Below are 25,404 nucleotides of genomic sequence, written 5' to 3' on the forward strand. Positions count from 1 at the left end.
GCACATGAAACATGATATTTAGAATTCACTAAATTTCCTTCATGTGACATGGTTCTAACTTGCTCTATATGTAAGAGTAGTAAACAAAAATGTAAAAGTAATGGTAAGGGTACAAGTTCTTTTTGGGAGGACCCTCGTGCCTGTGTTTACCCCTGAAGGTTGCTGTTGGTGGAAGGAAGGGAGAGGATGAGGGAGATAAGAAAGGAAACACAATGATCACGGGGCTAGTATCTCTCACATGTTATTTCTTTAGCCTTCAACTATGAGGTAGCTGTTACAACCAGGTTAACAGTTGGGAAAGACATAGAAAATTTAAGTAGCAAGTTAGTAGCAAGCTAGTGACATGTATAGCTAGTTAAGTGGCAAAGTCCCCAAATCTAAACCCAAGCCCGTGCTCTCCTTGGCAGAATATGCACTAAAATTGGAACAATACAGAGAAAATTACTATGGCCCCTTCAACATGGTTAATGTGCAAATTTGTGAAGTGTTCTGTATTTTATTTGATCACCTGTGTTTCTTATTTGTGAGTTAATATATAGAATATAAAAATTATGTGGCTGTCATGTCAGTTGGTATACAGTTATAAATATCGCTTCCCTGAATCAAACCATGTAAATAAATGTCAGTAAACCCTTCTTTCCCACGAGCGAGTGAGGACTCCTGGAATGCTGGTAGTGTTTCGTTCTTAATTTGGGTGTTGGTTATGAGTGTGACCAGAGGACAGAAAACTCATCTATCTGTACACTTAAGTTCATTTATTGGTATGCATACTGTATTTCAATAAAATGCTAAAACAAGAAGGTCTTTCAGATACAGATGTTCAAGTTCTTTTCATAGCGATAACTGAGCATCCATGAAACCAAGCATTGCTTGGAAACATGATGATTCATTTTAAGATGATGTGGTTCCTATTAATTGCAGTTGCATTTTGAAATACCAGTTTTAAAGCGTACAAGTTTCTAAAGTAGATATTCTGCAGGTAGGTTAGATCCCTGACATGTCCCCACCTTGTTGTAGGCAGGAAAAGAGTCTTTGACAAGCATATTTCTACCTCTAGCAGCTGACTTGCTATGCAGCTATCATAGGATGAAAATCTCTACCACTCACTGTGCTCTTAGTTGCTTTTATTTACAGATTTTCAAAAATAGATTTATTTTATTTAGTTGAAAAGCACAGTTATAGGTAGAGGGAGACAAAGATTGAGCTTCAGATCTGCTGGTTCACTCCCCTGATTGCTGCAGCGCCAGAGGTGGGTCAGGCTGAAGCCGGGAGACTGAAACTCCATCCAGATCTCCCACGTGGTTGGCAGGGTTCAAGCGCTTGAGCATCTTTTGCTGCCTTCCCAGGTGAACTAGCAGGGAGCTGGATTGCAGGTGCAGCACCCAGGACCCAAATCAGCACTCCGCATTGCCGTCCTCTTATTTTCAAACTCTAAGATTTTTCCTAAAGACAGACTTTTCCAAAGTGTCTGACACCAGCACTATCAGGCTGCTTATGGAAACAGAATTATAAACACACACACAGCCTTGCACAATAGGTTTATCAAGGAATGAAATGTTTTTCAATATACAAGTTTAGAGACTAGCATTTGTCTAGTGGTTAAGAGCCTGATTAAGACATAGGCATCTCAGGGCCAGTGCCATGGCTCACTTAGTTAATCCTCTGCCTGAGGCACTGGCATCCCATATGGGCGCTGGGTTCCTGGCTTCAGATTGACATAGCTCCAGCCATAGTGGCCATATCGGGGGTGAACCAACGGAAGGACGACCTTTCTCTCTGTCTCTCTTACTGTCTATCTGTCAAATAATAATAATAATAATAATAATAAAGACATAGGCATCTCATGTCATAGTGCCTGGGTTGAATTCCTGGCTCTGGCTCGACTCCAGCATCCTGCTGATTCAGACCCTGGAGCCTGTGATGATGGCTCACAGGATTGGGTTCCGGTCACCCATATGGAAGACCTGGATTGAATTCCTGTATCCTGCCTTTGGCCTAGTCCAGCCCTGGTCTTTGCAGGCATTGGGGAGTGAATCCAACTTTTTCTGTGCCTCTTTCTCTGCTTCTCTACCTACCAAACAAACAAACAAATAAATATTTATATCTTCTATCTATAGGGGGATACAGTTACCAATGCCATTTAATATAAAATTACAAAATTTCAGGGGAATTAGAACTACTGAGAGCAACTAGTCAAGTTCCTCACATATGTTTGCAATCCATTAGGATGGAGCACAATAGCACAATTTCTTTACCTAAATGTGGAGCCCCCATGCTACAGACATCTTACTACAGGCCATTTTCAGCATTATGCCTGGTTAACAGCCCCTGAATGTAAATAATCTCAATCAAATCGCATTTTTGCCCATTGTGGGTGATCCTGTGCCTGGCTGGGAGATCGCCTGCCTAGCCCATGCAGGAGGTTAAGAGGACATGGCGCACCATGCCTCCTGGGAAAGACCCTAGATGGAGTCTCAGCACACTGGGACCCACACATGACCTGACTGCTGGCAGGTGGCAGGAGCCCCAAGCACATTTCCCACACCTCCACTTCTTGTTGAGGAGCCTTGTACAGCTCCCGGGTGGTGGCACAGACCCATAAGACCACCTGGAAGGCTAGTAGGCTACATGACCTTCGAGCTGATTGGAGAAATGTAGAGGTGCCAATATCAGCTTTATCCTGTAGAATTAATGTTGCTACCCTGATCTTGCTACTCCCCTTTGACTGACCTGTAAAAGCTTGTGCCTGATTGTTAAACTGAAACTGTTCACTGAAACTGTCTCTGGTGCTCCTTGTCGAAGAATATCTTTGCCCCACCATCCCGACAGTGTGCACCTTGTAAGACGAGCCCATAGCCTATAAGCTATGTGGTAACCAGGCAGTGAATTTTTCAGACTGTATTCCCATTCCACAAGTGAGATGGAGGGTTTTACTATTAAAACTTAATGATGGGGCTGGAGCTATGGCATAGTGTGTAAAGCTACTGCCTGCAGTGCCAGCATCCCTTATGGGTGCCGGCTCGATACTTGGCTGATCCACTTCCAATCCAGCTCTCTGCTATGGCTTGGGAAAGCAGTAGAAGATGGCCCAGGTCCTTGGACCCCTGCACCCACGGGGGAGACCTGGAGGAAGTTCTTGGCTCCTGGCTTCAGATCTGCACAGCTCCAGCTATTGCCGCCATCTGGGGAGTGAACTGGTAGATGGAATAGATGGAAGACCTCTCTCTCTATCTCTCTTTCTCTGTGTGTGTGTGCCTCTGCTTCTCTATAACTCTGCCTTTCAAGTAAATAAATAAATCTTTAAAAAAAATTAATGACACTGTTTTTTTCCAAATTTGTAAGAAAAAATAACTAATGAAATTCTTTCTACTAAAACTTTTAACCCTCAATATTTTTTAGGCCTCCTTTAACATGAGGCTTTAGGATTAAAATACTATCTCATTCTGAACTAAACTATTTTTAATTTGATGTCTTAATAGTTCATCATATTTCATATTATGGCATTCAGTTGTTTCACCAGTTGATTAACTTTGGGTATTAAAGAGCAACTTTCCCTACCAAGAGCCTAGTTCTTAACTTGCTGATAGAACTAGCTGCTAATGTAATATTTAATCCACTATCAAGCATATACTTACACCATATAGAATAAAATAAAAATATATTCATTAAATAAAAGTTAAAAAAAAAAGAAATGAGGGTACACTTTGAGGTATTAGTATACACTACCTTACACTCCACTACCTCTTTGCTCAGCAGAACCCCACACATATGGCATGCACTCACTTACTCTATTGTTTTAACAAATTCATTGTGAACTTACTCTTTGTCGAGTGCAAAGAAAGCTCATATCACATCAAAGGACAAGTGCTAGTTCAGTCTCCAACAATTAATGTTGCGTAGTCATCAACACGTAACCACCTTATCATAAGAAACCATGTCTGAATGAGATACTATTTTATACTAAATCCCCACATAGAGAAGCAATTGAAAAAATAAAGGTGTTAAAACTTAACATCAAAGAAATTCTCTCCATTAGTTTAATTTCTCTGTTTACAATGTGCACAATTGTTTATTTGTTCATTTCTTTTTTAACATCTTCCTGTCTTCACTGCTACCACTGTAGGCCAGATTTTCTCACCTCCCATGTGAACAGCTGTAGTGGCCTCACACTTGGCCTTTCTGCTTGCTCTATTGTCCCACACATTCTGTGTCCACAGAGGACAAAGTAGTCATTTAAAAGCATGGATCAGATCGTGACATTCCCATGCATAAGATCCTCCAGTAGCTTCCCTGTAGCACTGAAAGTGCAGTCTGACCTCCTCACCTGGGCTGCTAAGGCCCTGCCTCACCTGGCACCTGTGTCACTTCTGTTCTTCCATTCTTTACTGTTTTCCTTAACAAGGGTGCTCCTGTTACCTTTACCTGCTTCCTAGTCTGTGGAGGTGCGAAACTTGCTTCCACCCCAGTGCCTTTGTATTGGCTGTTCCCTCTACCTCGTGGCCCACATGCTCACAGAGCATGCCCCTACTTACCATGAAGGCTTCCACTGAAATCTCTTTACAGAAGGCTTCTCTGATCACCAGTCCTAAAATAGCCCATATGTGCTTGCTGGGATACCACTCTGATGATGTCATTCAGCCCTTATTGCCTGCTATTTTTGTGTTTACTTTTTCATTGTTTGTTTCTAATGCACTAAAAAATAAGTATCATGATGGCTTATTCAATGTTGTATCTCCAGGAACCGAAACAGTCTGGCATTTAATAGTAGTCCAGTAAAAAATTGTTGAAAAATGGCTGAACAACAGAGCAGAAGTTTGTCTTGGTTTGTGAAGAGTCCACAGTAGAAAATCTTAATAAAGAATAGATTGTTCTATGTGTTTATATGTATTTCTGTACACGTCTTGAATGCTAAAGTAACAAATTAGTGAAAGGGGACAATCAGTTAAGCAAGGATATTTTTGGTATCATGTAGGCAACTCAATGGCTTCCTATATTGTATTATTTTCTTTTTGGCTTCCAATTTGGAGCTCTCAACCTATCTGAATTATTTGAGTTATATTTGAGCACATTTGCAACTTGAAATCTTCCACTGACTATTTTCTCCTAAATTCTGACTTGCTTCACAAAGACTGTGTGACTCTGCCTATCCAAGTTGGGATATTTTTGTGTGTGTCAGGTTTATACAATTGTTAACAAATAAACACTGGCTACTAGCAGATTCCTAAGCAGCGTGTTACAATTTGAATTTGCAATGGGCTGGGGGTAAAAGTGGGGGAAATGGGGTGGGAATCTGTCCACCCACATTGGTTGGGAAACCTACTCTAAAACTCACCCAGCACCAACTGAGCCTAATATGGTTGTTACAGGGAGGATGTGCACTGTGATGGCAATGTGTCAGGCCTAATTGGGACCTTCTGAGAGCTAAGAGTACGTGCAATTCCAGCAGAATAATGTTAATCCAGTCCCAAACACTATATTCACAGGGAAACTTCTCTTCAGCCCTCCCTGCCTTCCTTACTTAGCTATTCAAGAGAAGTGATCGGTGCATGCAAAACTTATAAAAATTTAAACTATTTGGGTGCTATTGGAAATGAGTTACAGAGCTCCACTAAATAAAAAAAATTCTCCATGAAAATGAGATACTTAATAGGTATTGCTGACTCCTCTCTCACATAGGGGCAGGTTCAGCCAGTGAGCAAGCCACCTGGATTTACACAGTGACAGGGCAGGTGATTCAAATTCAAACCAAGCCTGCCCAGTGAAGCTAAACCCCAAGGAATTCACAGTTCTCTGCATCAACCCACAATTTCCAATTTAGGTAAATGATCACCAAACCATTTCTGAAACAGTAAGTGGAAAATAATATGAGAGAAAGCGGAGAGTGGGGGAGGGTTGTCCATTTTGACATGATCAATTCTGGAAGGGTCACTCTCTGTAGGGGACTTGCCACTCTGTGTTCTACGTTGGTCTTTTTGAGGCATAAACACACATGGTCAAGGTGCTTCTTCAAGTTCTGAGATGATTCTAGTGTTGTGACCTTTGTTTCACCTTGCTCACTGACAGTGAGCAAGAAAAAAAATAATTCATTGTTGCCGAGAAGCTGTTTCCAACTTCACTTTTGTGCAGCTGAATGAGGTCCTCCATGAGAAGCTTTGTCCAATAAACCGCACTGCCCATCAAGTTAGATCTGAAGGAAATAAAGTGAGAGACTTCAGAGAAACGGACGTTCCTGTGCCTCTCCCTTATTTGGAAAATAGCTAGTGGGTATCTTGTTATTGAGAAAGTTAGATGTAATTGTTGGATATTCTTTATCTTGGCCTAGTATATTGATCGCTTACTGCATGCAGTTTACATGCCGTCATGTGTTGCGTAATGAAGTTTTGGTCAACAACAGACCACACATGTAACTGTATTTCTGTAAGATTAGATCCTGTAGGGACATCACAGCCATCCTAGTCTGTGTGAGGAAACTCCATGATATTTCACCCAATGACAAGACCACCTGGCAACCCATTTCTCAGAATGTGTCTGAGTGACATGTCTATATTCACTTACTTCTCACAACTATAAGAAGCAAGTATGTCCATGTTAACAGACAAGGAGGTGCACAAGATCACAATGCTTTAAAATTACAGCACTCTGCCACTTAATTTATGATTTTCAAAAAAAGGGAATTGAACACAATGGGAGAAAATGTTTCATCCTGTAAGATCTGTTTCAGACCAGACTTAGGGGAATACATTGAAGAGAAAGAAAGCCATGTCCTAGACTTACATGAGACTTTGGGTCTGAATATGAGCACTGATTTATCAGAAACCTGGAGATTCCAAGGACCCAGGACCTCAAAGTCACGATTTTTGTTCTGCTACCTACTCTGAAAATAACAGTGTTCGCCTTCGTTGCACACCACGTATCCTTTTAGTTGTTTACACATGTTTTCTTCCTAGTATAAACATTTGAGCTCAGTGGTGGCAGGAGGAACAGTGTGGCTGGTTTCCATAAGGTTTGCTTCCCTACATCTGGTATGCAACCACAAGCAACTTCCTCCCGGGCTAGGCTTAGCACAGGGTGCAGTGACATGTCCTGCCACGTTCCCAGAAGCAATCCTTTGTTTATCCAGATTTCTTCCAGATCTTCTCCAAAGGTCTTTCTACTTGTGCTTTAGTTTGCCTATGTTTTATTCACGGCATCTCAGTGAGACCAGCTGATAAGCAAGGGATCTTGTGTCTTGTGACAAGTCCTCCTTTCAAGCCTTCATGCTCAAAGAGAATTGACTACAGAGTGTCAGGTGACCTTTGGTGGAGGCTTAATACATAGCAAGGATTCCACACAGAGAAAACGGCTTTGTTTGGTATCATTTACCAAACCACAATGTCTTAAGTCCTTCCCAAGTGATCACAATGTGTATTATTAAATAATTTTTTAAATTATTGGAGGAATTTGATTTTGTTCCCTATATTATTTTCCTTCCCTGATAAAACGTAGAAGGAGAAAACATAATTGTTCATCTCCAAGTTATTCAGCTCAGCAGGAAATGATGTCAGCTGACCACATTCTCTCCTGTCTTGTGCGTGCTAAAATGTTCCCAGGATCCACCATGCCAATTCTAAATTGATTCAAGAAGAATAAATAGGATGTCAGTGCTAAACTCATTCTGACAGTAGAGGGCCCTGTGAACTGTGTTTAAAAATTTAGCAGGAAATGTCCTCATCCTGTACAAGAAGTACTTCACAAATGCCTACGTCCTTAAATTTTTGTAGCCATTTTCATGAAGATTTTTGCAGGGAATCTATGAAAGCAAGAAAAGATGCTACTACAGGTGTCGTTGTCTGCAAATATGGATCTCCTGTTTAAGAACACTGTGGAACTGTGAGTATTCATTGATGGATTTCAAACAATGAATTCTTTCAACATTATCTTGTGATGCTCACTTCTGAAACCTGTGTACCAACCAGTGGCAAAATAAGGAATGATATTAAAAAGTCCTAGACACTGCAAATAGCAGATCAAATGAATGCCACCCTAATCTACCACACAACCCATGCTGCCCAGGGAAGTGGAGGACTCCAGACGTGAGGACTCCAACATCCAAGGACAGTGGGTCATGCCAGTGCCACTCAGATATTCCATCATCAGTTGCAAACGTGGAATTGTCTGTCCATTGGATTTGCTCTCTCAGACTTATCTGTGATATGTCTGCTTTTGTTCACATGCTTGGAACACATCCATGAAGAATCTTTTAAAAAGTTCATGAAAATGCATACTATGAAACAACTATAAGTGGATTTTAAAATCCTTAGCATCTTTTACTTCCATTTTCCATGTACTTTTCGAAATCCTCTCACATGTCAAGACCCTCTAAAAGACTGGGGAAAGAGTTCCCTCTTTCATGGGAGTATGAAGAAGGCTATAATTCTCTATATAGCTTAGTGTATATCATGGGCTTCCTGGCATTAAGGTGGAAATAGAGCCTTCAATTCCTGTGGTCTAAGAAGACAAACCAAGCCATGATGATTTTCCAGAGTGAGTGCATCAGGCTCCCCTTCCAGGCAACAAGGATTCCTTGCTACTAAACATAGTACATATTAGATAATTCACAACATGCTTCTGGGACAAAATAATTTCCCATGGGAACTCATTTAGGTTCAGGAAAGTGAAAAGGCATTGTGGAAGGACTCGGGCAAGGCTGGGACATAGACTGCTGGACTGTCTGTTAAATCAACCTCTAGCACAGTGGTCTTCCAACTTTGCTGAACATTGGGCATATTGGAGCTACAAAAGCATCCTCACACTGGGATGGTCCCACTTGTCATAGCAGTTAAAACGCCACTTGGGACACCTGCATCCCATATTAGAGTGCCTGGGTTAATGTCCCAGCTCTGCTCATGATTCCAACTTCCTGCTAATGTACACACTGGGAGGCAACAGGTGATGGTACAAGAAGTTGCATTCCTTCCACTCACGTGGAGGAATGGGATTGAGTTCTCAGTTCCCAGGCATCATTTGGGAGTGAACCAGCAGATGAGATCTGTGTGTGTGTGTGTGTGCGTGTCTGCCTCTCAAATTAAAAAAAAATATGGATATCAATGAAATAGGAATCCCTAGGAATGGAACTCAGGTAGCAGGAGTTTTAAAACTTCTTAGGTTATTTCAATGTGCAATAATATTTAAGATGCAATTCTGTCTTGCTGTTATTGTTCAAAATATGGCATAGCACAAATAGCTTTATGGAACAGCTGGCTTACAGGTCTTTCCCCAGAACTTCTGCAATAAAATTGGCATTATAGCAAGATTCTTGGGTGATTCAAATAAACACTGGTGTTTGAGAAATATTTCAAGGGAATCTGCATTTATAGTAAGCTGTGGTTCTTAAAAACTTGACCTAGAACTATACTTATTACCTGGAAGGATGCTGCAAAGATCATTATATAGCCCCAGGACTACGGATTTTTTTCTTGACACAGCTGAATTCTGCTTTATATTTCAGTAGTTCATTTTCCAGTCTTCTTTTCCATCACTCTTTCCTCTTCCCTTGACTTATAGAAGCTCCCATGTCTGGTGAAGCAGTCTTACCCTTGCTGTTTGTGACAGAGGCCAGCAGCCGTGGGGACAGCTAAGTAAGCTGAGGCTCCCCAAGAAGCACCGTTTAATGGGCACCAACACAGGTTGTGTGGTTCTTCAGAGATGTGAATTGACTCATATCATTTGCATAATCTACCTGTAAAGAATGGCAGTTTTGGGAAGTTTCATTTGGTTTCATTTTGTAAGGAATCCAAAGATTATGTAACCAAAAGGTAAATCAGTGACTTGAATCTGACCAAGAAGGCAGAAGTTACTTACCATAAGTACAGTGCATGAACCAAGAGGAGAAAGTGAAAACTTTGTGGCTAGATGTGCGCGTTTACAGCTCTGCTCGTGGTAACATGCTAATTACATGGAGATGCAGACACATTGAGAAGTAGTGTTGCAGTGGCAGACTGTATTATTCAAATATGGAATAATCCCTTTAAACATAGAACACCCAGCCATGCCAATCATTTTCATTTACTCTTGTCCATTTATTCATATTCAGTGTCATTATTAAGATCCTTAATGTTTCATACGTGCCTTGTTTCCTCTTTTTAAATTTCTTCTATAGTACATGGAAATGAAAGTGTTTCATAACTCACATTCGTTATCGCACTACACTACATTAACTGGTCATCACAGTGTTTATAGGGACTGGCATAGTAGGTTAAGCCCCTGCCCCCTCTTATGACAAAGGGCTCGTTTGGGTCCCAGCTGTTCTGCTTCTGATTCAGCTTTTGCTGAGGTGCCTGGGAAGACAGTGGATGATGGACCAAGTGCTTGTGTCCCTGTCACCTATGTTGGAGACCCAGCTGGAGTTCCTAACTCCTGGCTTCAGCCTGGCTCAGACCTGGCTGTTGTGGCCATCTGGGGAGTGAACCGGCAGATGGAAGATCTCCTCTCTCTGTCTTACTGTCTTTCTCACTTTGCCTCTCAAGGAAGTAAAAAAACTTTTAAAGTAAGAATGTTCCACTTTGTAAAGAATTTTTTCTATTATAAAACATTTGAAAAATTTTATTTGGGTGGGGGAGAGAGAGAGAGAGAGAGAAAGAGCGAGAGTAAGAGCAAACAGTCTTCCATCTGCTGGCCTACTCTCCAAATGTCTGCAATAGTCAGGACTGGGCCATCGTAAAGTCAGGAGCCCTGAATTCAATCCAGGACTCCCAGTTTGATGGCAGGGACACAAGTTCCTGGACCATTACCTGCTGCTTCCCAGGATGTATGTTAGTAGGGAGCTGAAATCAAAGTGGAACGAGGTCTTGAATGCAGATGCCTTGGTATAGAGTGCTCAAAGTGTTGACTTGGCAGCCTCATTGAAAGAAAGAAGATAAGCATTTGCTTTTGAATTGTAGCATCTGACATAGTGTCTGGGTTGTAGTAGCACTCCATGAATTCATATTGAATTGATCTTGTTATTGATGAACTGTAACATTTGGCAAACTAATGGATAATGGCCCTTTCATGCTCTGCATTTTACATGCTTCAGTGGGCTGATTGTCACTTCATGGCCTTACCGCTGTCACTTCCAAAACTGTGACTTAGAAAACAAAAATTACTGGGAACAGAATTTAAGCTATTTTGCAACTTTGAGAAATGTAAGCTTGAGAAGATTTTCACACATTTGTACAGTGGAAAAATGGCACTTAAATATTCACATTAAGCCAATCCTATTAGGGATGAATTTTTTTCAATTTCCATTTAATACCAAGACAATCATATCATCATATTTTTAAAAAATGGATGCTAAAGAGCAAAGATAAAATTTATGAAAGAAATGGCATTTTAAAGGAGCCTTGGAGCCAAGGTTTTGTTTTGTTTAATCTCTGATTGATCTTAATTAAAGTGTGCATGCATAGGTAACAGTTTTGTGGGTTGGTGTCTGTCGTAGACTACTAGGCAGAGATGTGATGTTGGGAGAGACAAGCACGTGAAGCCAGGTCAGTGTGAGATCAAGGATCATGTTCTACGTATAACAGGGCCTGGGACATAACAGAGACTCTGGATAAATGAAAGGGAGGTACAAAGGTGCAGCGTACAGGGACTATTCAAGGAGCCGTACCTGGTCCAGTTGTCTGAATAGGTTAGGGCAGGGTTCCTTTACTCAGGATTCTTGGCAGTTTGAACTGGATGCTTCTCTGTTGGGAGAGAGGACTGTCGTGTGCACTAAGGATGTTGAGCAGCATCACTGACTTCTACTTACTGGATGCCAGGAAGACCTTCAAGTCCTGTGGGGCAAAAAGGGCACAGGGCATTGCCAACCATTCCCCAGGGGGCAGTGTCGCCATGGCTGGGGATCATGGAGTTAGGGGATTAATGGAAAGCAGAGCTGGGGAAGGGAGTTAGGATCACAAATGAGAGATCTCGTATGTTAGGAAACAATATTGGAACTTGATTTGGCAAGCACAGAATAGTCCTTAAAGATTTTTGGGCTAGAGGATTACAGAATGGGTATGGTGATTTAGGGAGAATAATTTGGCAGTTTATAAAACTGTTTGAATTTTTGTAAAATAAAAGCATTAATGCTTTATTTATTAAATAGGTAAATTATTTAAATTCTTATGCCTCCATTTTCTTCCAAATGTAAAATGGGGATAGCTGACCATTATAATAAGGATGTGCTAACTTATACAAAGGGCTTGGAACAGGGCTTGACCCATCTTAAGTGAAAAAGAAATATTTTGTTATTGTTGTTAATGCCACTTTAGCAAAAAAATAAGGCACTGTTGTGGTGCAGGAAACTTTGAAATATTTTTGAACTCTGACCATTTATGGTATGAACCAATATCAAGTCATTCATTTCCAAACTAAGTCCCAGAATCACCAAAATTATCACACTCAAAGCAATTACTATTCCCATTCCCCTTTAAAGCCTGGATTAAAATCTAAAGAAATCACTCAAAAGCAAAATAGGAGGAACTGTTAAAACAGCAAAGATAACTGATTTTTATTCAAGCTTTTCCCCAGGTGTGTACTGGGGTGCCCTGAAACCACAGAAGGACAGTAACTGCCTAAAATCCCTCTCCCCAGGGGCAGCTCCGAAACGGCCATCTTCCACAATGGAATTGCTAACAAGCCACAGGTGCCAAGCCACACAGCGCATGAGAGCCTGATTTCAAGAAAAGACATGACAATTCTTTACCCATCATTCAACCTGAAGTGCGCTTGTCAACTCTCGTCGTGCATTGCGAGTTACTTTTTTATTAGTGGCTTTGGAAATATTTTCTTAGGGGACTAGCAGCAGCCTCCGTATGTGCAAACGTGCGTGTAAATGAGACTATGGAAGCTGTGCAGTGCACCTGCCAGGAGGATGAAAGGTGTGCATGAGAGCTCTCAGGCAGTGAGATTAGGGGCTCCTTTCCTTCCTGCCTGTCTCTTCTCGCTGACCAAAATGATGGGTGAATGCAGTTCTCCCGTCTGACTTTGTTCTCTTTCCCTGTTGCTCTGACGGTCTAACTTCAGCAGCTTGAAATAAGGAAAATCCTTCCAAAGTTGAAAACACATCATCAAGTACTTTTTACTGGCTTTCTTAATAATACAATCTTACATTTAAAAACATTTATTTATTTATTGCAAAGAGAAAAAGAGTGAGAGAGAGCGAGAGGGCATGCACTCCCATCTGCTGGTTCACTCCCCAAATACCTGTGATGCCTGGGGCCAAAGCAGGGAGCTGGGGACTAAATTCAAGCCCCCCACATGGGTGGCTGGAACCCAGTTATTTGAGCCATCAGCTGCTGCCTCCCAGGGTCTGCATTAGCAGGAAGCTAAAGTCAGGAGTTGGAGCCTGGAATTGAACACGGACACTTTGATGTGAGAAGTGGGCATTTTAACCTCTAGTCTAAGTGCCCACACCCCACAGTCTTCCATTTTTCTAAGTTTTGAATATACTTGCTCACTGGTCATCTTGTTTGAGCCCTACCAAAACGTGAAAGGTAACTGGCACAAATACTGTCTATTTTGTACAGGGTAAAATGGCGTCAGAGAGGTTGAGTGACTTTTCCATGAATGATGGGACTTGAGAAAGGAAGTCAGGCATTCTGAAGTATAGTCGCAGCATCTGCTGACCCCTCTAGGTCTGTCTACCCTCTTATGCAATCTGGTTTTTCCTAAATCCATCCCTTTAATCATCATTTAAGGAATTTGTCTACAACTGAGATTTCAATGATTTGTTTCTCTGGCCCTGTATGACTTGAATCCCTGGCTCACAAGGTCAGCTGTTTGCCAGCATCCAAATGTTACTCAGCAAGTCCAGAATGACCATGCTATTTCCTCTCCATGCACCTTATTTCTTAGCCTGCTCTTTGAGCTGTGTGTCCCATCTCAGTTAATAGCACAAGTATCTATCCAATTATCTTCCAAATCATTTTGATACCTTTTTCTCCTTAATGTCATTAGGTTACCAAATCTTTTTTTTTTAATCAAGTCTTATTCTACATCCTAAATATCTGTAGATCCTGTGTCTTCCCCTTGATCCTCTGCTACCACTTCCACTCACTTCATCATCTGTCTCTCTCTTCAAAAAGCATGTGAACTTTAGTTTCTTTTCACTTTCGTGTAGGGATTCTCAGCAAACCACATCTGTATGTGGTGAAGAAGGGGGAATAGATGACCCACTACATTTAGACCTGATCCTGACATGTCTTCTCTCACTGGTCACTATTCCAAATAATAATAATGTCAACACAACAAATGGTCTGAAAGTGTGTTTGATATGCTACCCTCTGAGCATTTATGAATGTTAATTTATTTAATCCTCACAATCACACTGTGAGAAACATACTATTATTTCCCTCCATTTTATTGATAGCATGTTACTAAGTGCTAACACCCAAATTCCGGCAGGCTGCCTCCGTAGACTGACGTTGACCACAGCACACCCTATTGCATTTTAGAACCCTATAACAAGCCAGCGCCGTGGCTCAATAGGCTAATCCTCCACCTTGCGGTGCCGGCACACCGGGTTCTAGTTCCGGTTGGGGCGCCGGATTCTGTCCCGGTTGCCCCTCTTCCAGGCCAGCTCTCTGCTATGGCCAGGGAGTGCGGTGGAGGATGGCCCAGGTGCTTGGGCCCTGCACCCCATGGGAGACCAGGAAAAGCACCTGGATCCTGGCTCCTGCCATCGGATCAGCACGGTGCGCCGGCTGCAGCGGCGGCCATTGGAGGGTGAACCAACGGCAAAGGAAGACCTTTCTCTCTCTGTTTCTCTCTCTCACTGTCCACTCTGCCTGAAAAAAAAAAAAAAACCCTATAACATTTAGATTTCCCTATCAAACAGAATCACACATTCACTGCCTCTCTCACTTATGTCAGTTCTTCCTCACCACTCCACATATCCATCTTTTAGTCTTGTGACTACCTGTTACTCACAGCTCACTGGACATAGGCCATACGCCTTTGCTCATGCCATTCTTTCTGCCTAGAACATCCTTATTCCCAAAGAGTACCTCCAACACTCCTCATCCACGTAGGATCCCCTCAAATAACGCTGCCTGAAAGAAAACATCTTGCATTTTCAAACCCAAATTTCAATTCCTTATGTGTTCTTCCATGGTTTCCTAACCATGGCCATTTCCTGATGGTGCTATCTTCCTCATTCTGAGACTGGGGGTTTGTTCTGGGATTAAGCAACTGGCAGTAACTTCACAATTTAGTAGCAGCTCACTTCTGAAATGTGGCTCCTGAAGTTGCTAAAAACTCAAGTTATGGTCTATTCATTTGGCTTTCCCAATGATCTGGAAGCCATTTAATATGCCAAGATAAATTCATTTCTACTTAAACTTGGTAGAGTACCTTCAGATTCCTACAGCTGAACTCTGTTCATAACATCACAATTTGTCACATTTTCCATTAAGATCAATCTGATAATTCCAGAATTCCAACACAGAGGAGATTTTTTTTCCTGTGAACGTTTGCCTCTTACTTATGAAAGCAGAAGTTCTCAAATTTTGCTGCATTTTAAAACCGTATGGGAAGCTTTAAAAAACCATAATGGCCATGGTTCACCCCTTACCAATTAAATCTGGATCTCAGTGTGTGGGACCGTATGTCCTTATTATCCTGAACTACCCAGGAGAGTCCAGTGTGCAAACTGAAAAGTCAGTCACTGGAATACTTATTAGATATCCATGCCATTATGCTATACTGAGGAGCTAAATATATAAGATGAAATGCATTTGGTATCAGATTTTTTTCTCTTACTTGGAACTCGTTTTACCTAGAGACTGAAACAGAGAAAGGGAACTAAAAAATTGAATTCCTAAACCCGTTACAACATTGTTCAAATGATTCAGATGAGAAGAGTATATGCTAAAGCATTTGGACAATTAAAATGCGGCTCATTTTAAGTAATATGTGTTGTATTCAGTATTTTTGAAACAAACACTCAAAGTTCCTTTAAACTTCTCTACTGTTCCTAATGTAAAGGTTTCTTCCAAGTGCTTGTAAACTCTATTGCTTTCAAGCAAAACTGCCTATGTGATTTGTTTCCCATTGTATCATGACTTCTAAGGTTATATCCCCAGGATACAAAGCAAGCTTTAATGTTGACATACCATTGTCACTGAAAATATATCTATGGAAGTAAATTCCTAGTTAATACAGGGGTGAAATTTCACTGATTGAATGTGTGTTTATTGCCTTCTGCATACTCTATTATAGTATTCCAAAACTAGTGACAAAACTAAAAACTTATGTAAAGAATACTAATACTGCAGTAAAAATCAATACCTGTCTAATGTTCTTCTTTAGGTACAATGCTTCAGTACCATCTCATATTAATTTGTTTGACAAATAAAATACACATTTAGCTCTAGAACCAGGCAAACCACAAAATCAGAAGGTTTGTATATTTTCTCTCATGATCTTTGAGTTAAAGTTAATATTACATAGGCTCAGTTCTTCAAACTATATCAGGTAAGCAGATAAATGTGTAATTAAAAATAATCTTATTCATATAATAGATCCTAGAAAACAATTAACTTGACATGAAAACAGCTGGAAGTGAATTTTAAAATTTTTATCATTTTTTAAAAAAATTTAATTAGTTTTAAACAGACTCAATAGTGATCTTTAAAACTGGGAAATAAGTTCATACTTCTCCTAAGCATAAATCAGTTACGTAGGAGCCAATTGAGAGAGGGTTGGAAGAACTATGTTAAGCCAGAAGCACAAGCATTTGAAGTCCCGCACTGATGATCATGAAATCACAATAAGAGCCACACTGCATTTGTAGATTGCAGTTAGAAGGCCAAATAAAGCTCAATAGTAGTTTAGGTAGGTTATCTAAAACACTCACTATTAGCAGTAGAAAAATAGGTTGTAAAACTGAATTTATGCAAAAACTTCAAAATTCTTGCTTGATCAAGCTAATGAAAAATATTTTTTCTATTTTACTGGCTGAAGAAATCATTATTAGTTTTAATAAATCATTCACCTTACTGAGGTAAATTTTTATTTGCTAAAATGCACAGATACACACCTGTCAGTGAATTTTGACAAATGCTTATACCAGGGCATTTTACATCCTTAATGATATATACTAAATTTCCTTTTTTTAAAAAGATGTATTTATTTACTTGAAAGTCAGAGTTACAGAAAGGGAGAAACAGAGAGAGAGAGAGAGAGAGAGAGAGAGAGAGATTGAGAAAGCCCACCATCCACTGGTTCACACCCCAGATGGTCACAATGGCCTGTGCCAGGCCAGGCGGAAGCCAGGAACCAGGAACTTGTTCTTGTTCTCCCATGTGGGTGCAGGGGCCCAGGCACTTGGACCATCCTCCACTGGCTTTCCCAGACCATTAGGGCAGCTGGATCAGAAGTGGAACAGCCGGGGCACAAAGCAGTGCTCATATAGGAAGCCAGCATCACAAGTGTGACTTTTATCTGCTACACCGCAATGCCACCCCACAAAATTTCCTTTTTGTCAGTCATTCATGATCATAATCAGTCAGTACTTACCCCTTGCAAAAACAACTGTGTTTTGATTTCTGTCACATACGTTGGTTTTTCTCAGCCTATAACTTCATGTACATAGAAATCACCCGATCACTGTTCTGGCATCTGTCACTCAGCATATTTTAAAGATTCATCTGTGTTGAGTTTTCGGTAGTGTGTTCTTTTTTTATTCCTGATTTTTTTTTCATTATATGAATATCCTATAGTTTCTCTCTGATTGATGAATATTTGAATTGTTTCTAGTTGGAGTTAATATGAATAAAGCTGCTACCAAGAGTTTTGTACAAATCTTCTGTGGACAGATGTCTTCATTTCTCTTTAGTAAAAAAGATGCCTAGGTTTGGAGTTGATGAGTCATCGGATAGGAGACTACTTTTATGTGACATAGCTGAAAAGTTTGTAAAGTGATTGTACAATTTTATACTTTTCTCAGTAATGTATAAGACTTCCAGTTGTTCCATATACTTTTGAATATTTAGAGCTGTTGGCTACTACTGAAGTTTTTGCATCCATTTTAGTGAGGGTCGGTTCATCTTGCATTGTAGTTTTTTTTTTGTTTGTTTTTTTTTTGTTTTTTTTTTTTTTTGACAGGCAGAGTGGACAGTGAGAGAGAGAGACAGAGAGAGAAAGGTCTTCCTTTTTGCCGTTGGTTCACCCTCCAATGGCCGCCGCTGCAGCCGGCGCACCGCGCTGATCCTGGCAGGAGCCAGGAGCCAGGTGCTTTTCCTGGTCTCCCATGGGGTGCAGGGCCCAAGCACCTGGGCCATCCTCCACTGCACTCCCTGGCCATAGCAGAGAGCTGGCCTGGAAGAGGGGCAACCGGGACAGAATCCGGCACCCCAACCGGGACTAGAACCCGGTGTGCCGGCGCCGCAAGGTGGAGGATTAGCCTATTGAGCCACGGCGCCGGCTTGCATTGTAGTTTTAATTTGCATTTCCTGGATGGCTAATGATGTTGAGCACTTTTTTCATGTGTTTATCAATTTGTAAATCTATATTTGTGAAATATCTGTTTAATATTTTTAGTCATTTTAAAGCAGGCTCTTCATTTTAAACAGTTAATTGGGGGGGGAGGGAGTTGTTTCACTTTCTGTTTGCAAATCCCTTTTCAAATATAGTTAATGTTTTCTTCCATTCTTTGACTTGTCCTTTTTTAAAATTTCTTTGAAAGGCAAACTTAGAGAGAGGAGACAGAGAGAGAGATCTTCCATCCACTAGTTCACACCCCAAATGGCCAAAACAGCCAGAGCTGGGCTGATCCAAAGCCAGGAGCCAGGAGCTTCTTCTGAGTCTCCCTCATGGATGCAGGGGCCCAAGCACCTGAGCCGTCTTCCACTGCTTTCCCAGGCCATAAACAGGGAGCTGGATTGGAAGTGGAGCAGCTGGGACTCGAACCGGCACCCATATGGGATGCCCACTGTGCAGGAGGAGGCATAACCTACTATGCCACAGTGCCAGCCAGCCCTGACTTGTCCTTTTTAAATGAATTTTCCTAAACAAATGTTTTAAATTTTGATACACTCAAGTTTATTGATGATTTTCTTTTGTGGCTACTGCTTGCTAAGAAATCTTTACTTCAGAATCATTAAAATAAATGTCTAAGAATTCTAGAAGCTTTTTTGTCCTTACATTTACATTTAGCTATATCATACAGGTTGAATTAATTTTTGTGTTTGGGGTGAAATAAGAAGAGTCAAATACACATTTTTCTAAGCAGAGTCTAGTTGTGTCAGCATTATTTCTTAGAAAGACTTCATTTCAGGGCCGATGGCGTGGCTCACTTGGTTAATCCTCCGCCTGCGGCGCCGGCATCCCATATGGGCGCCGGGTTCTAGTCCCGGATGCTCCTCTTCCAGTCCAGCTCTCTGCTGAGGCCCAGAAAGGCAGTGGAGGATGGCCCAAGTGTTTGGGCACCTGCACTGCCTGGAAGACCAGAAAGAAGCACCTGGCTCCTGGCTTCAGATCGGCGTAGCTCTGGCTGCAGCGGCCATTTGGGGAGTGAACCAACAGAAGGAAGACCTTTGTCTCTGTCTCTCTCCCTCACTGTCTATCTAATAAAAAAAAAAAAAGAACGACTTCAATTTCTCCCATTAAATTGCTGTGGTCTCAGTGTTAAAAATTGATTGACCTAAGTTATGGGCCTTTTTTTTCTTGTATATTCCATTAAAAAATAGTGTTTTTTTTTCTTTCTTCATTCCATTTGTTGAACTCTTTTATTTAGTGTCAGGTTAACCATATGATCATTAAGTAAACTGAAAATAGACCTCTGTAAAAATTAAGAGTGAGAATGGGAGAGGGAGAAAGAAGAAGGGAAGAAGGGTTGGAGCAGCAGGCGAGAGGGAGAGAAATATCACTATGTTCTTAAATCTGTATATAAGAAGTACATGAAATGGGTTGGTCTTTGACCAATATATTCTGCTTCATTGATCTATATGCTTATCTTTCAACTGATGTATTATCACTATCCCCATACCTTTATATCAAATATAGAACTCAGATAGAGTAAGTCCTCCAAATTATCTTCACATTTTGATCCTTTGCGTTTCTCATATAAATCTAAAATTTTCATAAAGAATCAATGATTTCAACCACTCATCCACCCAAGCTTCCCTATGGATTTAGTTTTTGTGCTTGCCTCAATTTTAGCAGAATTCACATTGCCGTGATAGGAGCTCTTTTCAAACTGATGTCCTATCCTTCTTAGTGCCTCAAACTTGATCCTGTCCAGACATGTTATGATAGATTTTGGTGCAAAAATTTTTTAAAATGTATGTCTAGTTTTTTCATGATGCACATTTTCCATAACTTTATAAAGATTCTCCATATATTCTGTAGTGTTTTTGTTTAGTGTTCGACATCTGATAATTATATTCATTGCTTGACAACATTATTCAAATATTCTATATAACTACTGAATTTTTAATGACATGTTGTATCAGTGACAGAGGAGTGATTAAATCTTTTTTATTTGCTTTTTACTTTTTTTTTCATTTTATCTAAGGTAAACAAATTTCATGTTTTTCATATATACAGATTTAGCAGCATTGTGATACTTCCCACCCTACCCACCCTCCTACCCATGCTAACACCTATCTTCTTCTTTCCTCTCTTATTCCCTCTCCTAATTTTTACAGTGATCTTTCAGTTTACTTTATACTCATAAGATTGACCCTGCACTTAGTAAACAGTTAAACAAATAATAAGAAAAAAAAAACACTCTTCCTCAACAACAGAGACAGGACTATGAACAATCATCGAATCTCAAAATGTCAATTTCACTTTTATACATTACATTTTTGGTACTCTTTTAGTTTTTTAAAGATGAATTTATTTATTTGAAAGGAAGAAGTCCAGAGAGAGAAGGAGAGAGAGAGAGAGAGATCTTGTATCTGCTTGTACACTCCCCAATTGGCCACATAGCTGAGCAAGTCTGAAATATGGAGCCAGGAACTTAAGATTTATTTATTTGAAAGAGTTACACAGAGAGAAGGAGAGGCAGAGAGAGAGACATCTTCCATCCACTGGTTCACTCTGCAAATGGCTGCAACATCCAGAGTTGTGCCGATCTGAAGCCAGGAGCCAGGAGTTTCTTCCCGGTCTCCCACATGGGTGCGGGGGCCCAAGGCCTTGGGCCATCTTCTACTGCTTTTCCAGGCCATAGCAGAGAGCTGGATGGGAACTGGAGCAGCCGGGTCTTGAAACGGCGTCCACATGGGATGCTGGCACTGCAGTGGCGGCTTTACCAGCTATGCCACAGCGCCAGCCTCTTCCTCTCATTTTTAAGTAACTTTTTTTCAGGATTTAGAATTCTAATCTGGCCAATATTTTCTTGCAGCATTTCAATGGTATCATCACATTATTTTCTGGCTTCCAGAAATACTCCAATGAGAATTTGGCAGTCATTGTCCATGTATGTCACGATGTGTGGGGAGGAGGAGCTGGACACAGCCGGGACACAGGCACAAAGGGTGGGCTTTCTTTGAGTGGCACTGGGCAGAAAAGTGGTCAGTCTCCCACCTCTAAGTCAGGCATCCACCCTAGGAGACATCTTATTATTTCTTCTTTTCTTCATACTTTAAAGAATGGCTTATTATCTTTGACATTTTTTTTTTATTTTGGATGGAGGACTGGAAAGAGAGAGAGGAAAAGAGGGAGGGAAGGAGGGAGAAAGAGATCCCACTTGGTTCACTTCCCAACTCCCCAGATGCCTATAGTGGCAAAGGCTGTGTGCCGGGCTGAAGCCTGGAGATGGAACCCAATCCGTGTCTCCCCTGGGTGTCAGGAACCCAGCACTTGAGTCATCACTGCTGCTTCCCAGGGTGCACATTAGGAGAAAGATGGAGTAAGGAGCTGAATAAACTTGGATATCAAACCCAGACACACTGATCTGGGATGGGGACATCCCAATTGGCAGCTCAGTTTCTAAGCCCAGGCCCTGTACCCCAGTTTTCAGCATCTTGACCATGATGTGCCCAGGTTCAACTTTCTCTGTGTTCACCTTGCTTGAGTTTGTTGGATCTGTGGATTATTATGGTTTATCAGATTGGGAAACTTCCTAACCGTCATTTCTTATATGTATCCCAACTTCTTTCTTTGATCTCTTTTTTTTTTTTTTGGATTCCAAATACTTCATCTCTTAATATTCTCACAGATCACTTAGAGCTTGTTTGATTTTATTGTTTCTGGCCTTTGTTCTCTCTGTGCTTTAATTAAAAAATCTTTTTAAACATTTTCAAGCTCACTGATCTTCTCCCTGCAGTGTCCTCCTGTTAAATTCATACATAGAAGGGCTGGCGCTGTGGCGCAGCAGGCTAAAAACCCGGCTTGCAGTGCCGGCATCCCATTTGGGTGCCAGGACATTTCCAGTCCAGCTCTCTGCTAATGCACCTGGGAAAACAGTAGAGGATGGCCAAAGTCCTGGGGCCCCTGCACCCACTTGGAGGACCCAGAAGAAGCTCCTGGTTCCTGGCTGTGGATTGGCTTAGCTCAGACCATTGTGGCCATTTGAGGAATGAATCAGTGGATGGAAGACCTCTCTCTCTGTCTCTGCCTCTCTCTGTAACCCCCCCCTTTTTTTTTGACAGGCAGAGTGGACAGTGAGAGAGAGAGAGACAGAGAGAAAGGTCTTTCTTTGCCATTGGTTCACCCTCCAATGGCCGGCGCGCTGCGGACGGCGCACTGCGCTGATCTGATGGCAGGAGCCAGGTGCTTCTCCTGGTCTCCCATGGGGTGCAGGGCCCAAGCACTTGGACCATCCTCCACTGCACTCCCTGGCCACAGCAGAGAGCTGGCCTGGAAGAGGGGCAACCGGGACAGAATCCGGCGCCCCGACCAGGACAAGAACCCGGTGTGCCGGCACCTCAAGGCAGAGGATTAACCTAGTGAGCCGCGGTGCCAGCCAACCCTTTCAAATCAATAAAACAAATCCTAAAAAAAATTCATACATTGAATTTGTCCTGTCTTGTATTTTTCAATTCTAGCATTTCCATTCATCTTTTTGTAGTTTCTATTTTTCTGCTGTGGTGTTTCATCTGTCCATTTGTGATATTCATTTCTTGTTTAAATTTTGAATATATTTATAATAGCTGTTTTTAAATATCTTTTCTTCTAATTTCAATACATTTGTTATCTCTGGATTTGTTTTCCCTTTCCTAGTTTTATGTCACATTTTTTTCAATTCCACAGTTAATAATGTTTTGTTATCTGCTAAACATTGTGAATGATATCTTGTTTAAAATCTGGATTTTACTCTCTTCCTTTAAAGAGAACCAAATTTTTTTTAAAATTTATTTGACAGGTAGAGTTTACAGACAGTGAGAGAGAGAGAGACAGAGAGAAAAGTCTTCCTTCCGTTAGTTCACTCCCCAAATGGCCGCTGCGGCCGGCGCACTGCACTGATCTGAAGCCAGGAGCCAGGAGTTTCTTCCTGGTCTCCCGTGCGGGTGCAAGGGCCCAAGAACTTGGGCCATCTTCCACTGCTATCCCAGGCCACAGCAGAGAGCTGGACTGGAAGAGGAGCAACCGGGATTAGAACCCGGTGCCCATATGGGATGCCGGTGCCACAGAGGGAGGATTAACCTAGTGTACCACAACACTGGCCCCAAGGACCAAGTTTTTTTTTTTTTTTTTTTTATTTCTGACAGGTAGCTAATTTCCTAGTGGATCAGCTTGATCCTATCAAAACTTGGTTTTAGATTTTCCTATTTATTTGTTTATTTATTTATGTTATTTGAGAGTCTGAAAGATAGAGACAGACAGAAGCTAGGAGCTGAGAACCCAATCCACAGAGTTTGCAAAATGCTATAATAGTTTGGCCAGGCTTGGCAATACTCAAGACCTGAGTATTCAATCCAGGTCTCCTTTATGGGTGGTGGCAACCCAAGTACTTGAGCCAGTTGGGATGCCCAGAATCCGGAATCCGGCGCCCCGAACAGGACTAGAACCCGGTGTGCCGGCGCCGCAAGGCGGAGGATTAGCCTATTGAGCCACGGCGCTGGCCCGGTTCTACTTCTGATCCCAGTGATCTACTGGTGCACACCCTGGGAGGCAGCAGATGATGGAGTGAAAGAATTCATGTTACTAAAATGTCCATACCACTGAAAGGAATTTACAGCTTCAGTACAATGCACATCAAAATACCAATGACGTCCCATTTGCAGAGCAAGAAAAAACAATCTCAAAATCCATATGAATGGCCGGTGCCTGTGGCTCAATAGGCTAATCCTCTGCCTCTGGCGCTGGCACCCAGGGTTCTAATCCCGGTTGGGGCACCGGATTCTGTCCCAGTTGCTCCTCCTCTAGTCCAGCTCTCTGCTGTGGCCCGGAAGTGCAGTGGAGGATGGCCCAAGTGCTTGGGTCCCTGCACCCGCATGGGAGACTGGGGGAAGCACCTGGCTCCTGGCTTCGGATCAGCACGGTGCGCCGGCCACAGCAGCCATTTGGGGGGTGAACCAACGGAAAAGGAAGACCTTTCTCTCCGTCTCTCTCTCTCACTGTCCTCTGCCTGTCAAAAGAAATCCATATGGAAGCACAAAAGATCCAACATAACTAAAGCAATCTCGAATGAAAAGAATAAAGCTGAAGGGATAACAATATCCCATTTTAGGATATAATACAGAGATATTATAAGCAAAATAGCATGTTACTGCCGTAAAAACAGATAAATAGACCAATGGAATAGAATAGACAGCCCAGGAATTAATCCCGATATCTACAGCCAATTGAATCTTGAAAAACATGGCGGCCAGTGCCGCGGCTCACCAGGCTAATCCTCCGCCTTGCGGCGCCAGCACACTGGGTTCTAGTCCCGGTCGGAGTGCCGGATTCTGTCCCTGTTGCCCCTCTTCCAGGCCAGCTCTCTGCTGTGGCCAGGGAGTGCAGTGGAGGATGGCCCAAGTGCTTGGGCCCTGCACCCCATGGGAGACCAGGATAAGTACCTGGCTCCTGCCTTCAGATCAGCGCGGTGTGCTGGCTGCAGCACGCTGACCACAGCGGCCATTGCAGGGTGAACCAATGGCAAAAGGAAGACCTTTCTCTCTGTCTCTCTCTCTCACTGTCCACTCTGCTGTCATAAAATAAAAAAAAAGAAAAAAAAAAAAAAGAAAAACATGGCCAAAGCCTCCCCTGGAGAACAGATAGTATCTCCAATAAACAATGCTGAGAAAATTGATCTTGATCATTTCCTGTCTCTCACTCTACAAAAATCAACTCAAAATGGATCAAAAACTTCAATGTAAGACCTGAAACCATGAAACTACTGTAAGAAAACATAGGATAAACTCTTTAAAATGTTGGCATAGGCAATGTTTTCTTTTTTAAAATTTCGATAATACCCTGAAATACTAGGCATCAAAAGTAAAAATGGACAGATGAGGTTATATCAAACTA

The 25,404-nt window shown here is 41.7% G+C and overlaps 1 non-coding gene across 1 annotated transcript; it reads left to right on the forward strand.

Moving 5' to 3' along the window:
* Positions 1 to 393: 393 nt before the first annotated feature.
* LOC127483328 (U6 spliceosomal RNA) lies at positions 394 to 499 on the forward strand. The gene has a single exon (XR_007909525.1). It is a non-coding gene; the product is annotated as a U6 spliceosomal RNA (small nuclear RNA).
* The last annotated feature ends 24,905 nt before the right edge of the window (positions 500 to 25,404 follow it).

This window comes from Oryctolagus cuniculus, chromosome 8, assembly GCF_964237555.1.
Source record: "Oryctolagus cuniculus chromosome 8, mOryCun1.1, whole genome shotgun sequence".
Lineage (NCBI taxonomy): Eukaryota > Metazoa > Chordata > Mammalia > Lagomorpha > Leporidae > Oryctolagus > Oryctolagus cuniculus.